The 4,644-nt window shown below is 44.0% G+C and overlaps 1 long non-coding RNA gene across 1 annotated transcript in view; it reads right to left on the bottom strand.

Annotated features, from left to right (window-relative positions):
• LOC138951543 (uncharacterized) overlaps positions 1-2,010 on the bottom strand; it is a 128,136-nt gene extending 126,126 nt beyond the window's left edge. The window contains exon 1 of the long non-coding RNA XR_011451160.1: positions 1,303-2,010. This is a non-coding gene — a long non-coding RNA (uncharacterized lncRNA). The remainder of the gene's footprint in view (positions 1-1,302) is intronic.
• Positions 2,011-4,644: the final 2,634 nt, after the last annotated feature.

The following is a 4,644-nucleotide window of genomic DNA, read 5'->3' on the forward strand; positions in this document are numbered from 1 at the left end:
CCATTCCCAGTAACTCTTCCTTATCTTCTACAGTGTTTTGCGTTTATCTCCCTTCCTTCGTGTGGTGTCAATCCATATTCCCGTTACTATTTTTAGAAGGTCACTGTCCACAACGCTTTCATCCCGGCGAAGCCGGATATTCCCGTTACTATTTTTAGAAGGTCACTGTCCACAACGCTTTTATCCCGGCGAAGTCGGGTATTCCTCTACTTCATTCGGCTCTCTCGCTCTCTCTCGCTCTCTCTCTCTCTCTGTCTCTCTCTCGCTCTCTCACTCTCTCTCTCTCTCTGTCTCTCTCTCTCTGTCTCTCTTTCTGTCTCTCTGTCTGTCTCTCTGTCTCTCTCTCTGTCTCTCTTTCTCTCTCTCTGTCTCTGTCTCTCTCTGTGTCTCTCTCTGTGTCTCTCTCTCTGTGTCTCTCTCTGTCTCTCTCTCTGTCTCTCTCTCTGTCTCTCTCTCTGTCTCTGTCTCTCTCTCTCTGTCTCTGTCTCTCTGTGTCTCTGTCTCTCTCTGTCTCTGTCTCTCTCTCTCTCTCTGTGTCTCTGTCTCTCTCTGTCTCTCTCTCTCTCTGTCTCTCTGTCTGTCTGTCTCTCTCTCTGTCTCTGTCTCTCTCTCTGTCTCTCTGTCTCTCTTTGTCTCTGTCTCTCTCTCTCTCCATCTGCCATAACCCCCCCCCCCCCAACCCCAAACCGTCACCTCCAGACACAGGAAGAAATCACTCTCATCTGCCCATCCCTAGCCATCCTGCTCATCAATAGGAGCGCGCCTCCTGGTGTCAAAGAGCAAGGATAGAAGGGCGATAACCGCCAGTGAACTGATCGACTAGTCGTGATGAACAATAAGTCCTGTCTCACCACAGAGAGAGGAATACACCACGGGAACATATAGCATCACACACCGAGAAGCGTGGTTAAAGATATGATGGTCATTCTCCAGAGCTGGGTACCATTTTGAGACATGCATTCTTAGTCCTTTAAATGATAAAAAAAGTGTATTTAATGGCAACTAGAATTTATTCTCTTTACTTGTTCATTGATACTCTAATTAGATAATGTAACATAGTATATACTTTTGTCTTTTTTTTAACATTGTTAGTATTTTAAACAATGTCATTTTCTCTAGTTTCCATGCGATGTTATTTGAAATGCTTGCAATTTACTGAACGTTGAAAAACTTAATCTGCAAGTATTTCTAATTCTTTCTATGCAGGCCAAGTATTTACATATATGGAGCCAGTATCTAATAACGAAATCAATATTATGGTTACAATGTTGCAGTTGAATTAAGAAAAAACACCTTCGTAACATCACACCGTATACCGTGGTTGCATTAGAAAAACGCAGCCGCCGGTTTTGGTTGCGCACTTCCGCCGTTTAACTAAGACACGCGACGTAAGTATCTCCACAAAATCACCTGTAACTTCTCACACATGACATATCATCACAGAAACATCGATTGTACTTTGGCCTAAGATGTTGCTGCATCGAACGATCGATCTGTTTCAATGCTTTAATGTGCTTGTGAACGTTGTGCTTCAATTATTTACACCTTTTTATGCGTATTCTGTGCAAGTTTTGACTTTCCACAGTCACTACGGACATTTAAGAGCATGATAATGATCACACACTATTGTGCTGTAATCAATGGCAATTCCTTGACATCGGGGTCAAATATTAAGTTTTAAAGTGGAACAGAAGCGTCATATTTCATGAATCTGTGAGGACACACCACGAATTTTCGGTTGCACACTTCCGCCACAGTCGGTTGCACACTGCCGCCGTTGAAGTTTTGCTTCGGGTGCACACCGCCGCCGCTTTTTTTTTCTACTTCGCTTATAAAATAGAGTTTCTTCACATTGTTTAACGTCTAACTGACCACACAGAGCCGTCTTAAGACATAAAACATAGATAGGCTCAAAATATTTTACAAAGAGAAGGGGAAAGTTTTGCAGTGCGGAAATTTAAAATAATTGCTTTGTTTGGTACACAATACAACAAAACTTGCTTTCTTTCCCGGAAGGTATTTCAACATCACCATCACCTTCTTTGTTGGTTGTCTCCTTTGTCTTTGCTGATTTCTCCAGGAGTGCTATATGCCTTTCTTTTGTTGCAACATCAGCGAATGTTGCTGTTCCAAATTTCAAGTCTTTGAAAAAGCTCACGAGTTCTGGTTTAGGCAATTTTCTGGTTTTGTCCCAATGCTCTTTTTGAAGCTGTAGTAGTGTCAGAGGCTTTCCCTCAAAGTCCTTCGTTATCAGGTTGATAAACTGACCATCACTACTGAACACCAGCGGCTTCAGCCCATGCGCATCCGCTGCTTCCAGAACTTCCTGGAGCATGCCTTTTGCTGCATCAGTCTTTATGCTCGGATCTTGAAGACCGTACGCTACAGGCAAGGAGTGTCCACATCCAAAGTTTGCTATCCTGTCCAGGTCCGACATCATGAAAACCATGATTTCAGTGGCTCTTTTTCGACACAGTTCGTGTGCTTCTTTTATGACGTTTTGAGCTGTGTTTAAGGTCTGTTCGATGTCAGATTGCTGGTGGCACGTGCTGTCGGTTTGTCCACTTTCGTGGGTTTGAAAGGCCGGCTTTTCCGTTGGCTCATGGGTACAGTGTCTCCCTCTCACGGAAGGAAGCTCACAAAGAAAGTGAACATTGTTCTTCGCAAAGTCTTTGATTTCTTCTCTCAGTGTTTTGGCTTCCTGTCTCAGCTTTGATTGTCTTCTTGGAGTGTCCGGACCATACAGGAATACAAGTTCCTGTAACAAGTGTTCCCACAGCTGTTCTGAGAATTCAGCTTTGAATGCTGTAGTGCTCTCTTCTGTATAAGAAAGAAAGACGAGTTCTTTGCAGTCTAGGGTGAACATTTCCAGCATAATTTGAACAACATAGTACTCTGGCAACTTATAGTGTACTTGGGGTGTGTACCTTTTTTCGCCAAACGGACACTTCAATTCCACCGCCAATGACGCTTTCGTGTTAGCTCCAGCTCGGACGGAGCCATCGGGACTCACAACCAGAAGTGGTTGTCCATCATGTTTAAACACGACACACCCTTCTTCGACAAAAAGATCACCTGGATAGAATGCGGGTAACACTTTCCCAACAAGGGTAGCAACAGCATGGATTTCGTTGACCAATCCGTGTTCCAAGTACTTTTGCAGTTGTGGTGATCTGTCGTCCTCCTGCATCGCGCATCCAGTGAGACCATCCATGTGTTGTTGTTGCTCCTTGAGCGTTTTCAGGCCAAGAGCTTTGTGTGCAGTGCTTCCAGTTACTTTCGCAGTTTTCCGAACTTCAAACCATTGTGGAGTACGCTGTTTTAGCACACACCTTTCCGTTGTGTTGTTCATATCAATCCTTTCGAATTCGTCCCCTTTTGCTTCAGTAAGACAAACATAATTTTCTTGCTCGTTAAGATTCACAGATGGACCTGCCTGAAACAAGTGTTCAGCTCCTTGCATCCTGGCAGCAATCTGGCAAAGGCGATCGTTCACTTCCAGACTTCTGGTGACCGTTTCCCTAATTTGAAAGAGGGACGACTGCAAACTGCTTATTACGTAAGAGTACTTTGATGCCCGCCAGTCTGGTTGTCCAAGTTCTTTGAATTTCTTTACGCCCTCATTTTTCAGCACGGCCAGTTCTCTCAGCTCCTTAATCCTGACACTCACCGTCAACACTGCAGCATGAAGATCTGTTGGAGAGAGCTGGTGTGTGTCTACTTTCATCAACATCTCTTCCAGCGAGTCCAATTCTTTGACTAACCTGTCTCGTCTTTCCATGAGTGTTGGAGATTGCTCATGACCAAAGAGGTCGATATCGCCTTGGTCTTGACTTAGGGATGAGTTGATTTTCTTGGCGTCAAATGCCACTTTCACAACTTTTGGCGTCTCAGACAAAATGCTAATCGTGTCGTGCAGTATTCCTGGCTTCAATGTTTCATGCTGAATTTCATCTGTTTCTAGATGGTTGAGGCTAGGTATTGCAAAGTTTATTTTTGCGCATGATGACCTGCAAACACCGAGTGTCTCCGAGCCGTCCACAACTTGACCCTGGTTCTTAGGACCGCCCATGAACCGGATAAATTTTCCGTGGAAAAGGTGGTACCCAGTTCGCCAGAATAGTTTCGTCTCCTCCCTGTATCTCATAGAACTTGTGTTTTCTTCACTGTAAAAGCGCACCACATCCAAGAATAACAGGAAAGAAATGTTGTTTAGCGGAAATGTTCCTTCACATATCAATTCATGCAGTAGAAGCCATGTTGACAAAAGTCCTTGCTCCTTTAATCGTTGGGCAGCATTTGGTAGAATTTCCAGCAGTCGGTTTATTTCAGCATCAAGACCCTCAGGTTTGCTAGCTTCACACTCACTTTGCGACTGATCTACACTCTCACTGTTTGACGGATCCACAAACGTTTTGTTTTTGATTGTGATCTTACCACTGCCATCGTTCACCTCTATCTCCTGGCCAGCTTTATTAATCTCTGCGGGTGTCAACCGGAAATCTTTTGACACGAACTTTCTCTTTCCCGTTGCTTCATCGAGTACCAACTTTCGAAATTTTAATGGATCACCACTATGCTCCGCTTCAATATGACGTACTACTTCCGTTAGTCTTGAAAAAAGGTCCGAACAGTAGTAGCACT

This window comes from Littorina saxatilis, linkage group LG16, assembly GCF_037325665.1.
Source record: "Littorina saxatilis isolate snail1 linkage group LG16, US_GU_Lsax_2.0, whole genome shotgun sequence".
Lineage (NCBI taxonomy): Eukaryota > Metazoa > Mollusca > Gastropoda > Littorinimorpha > Littorinidae > Littorina > Littorina saxatilis.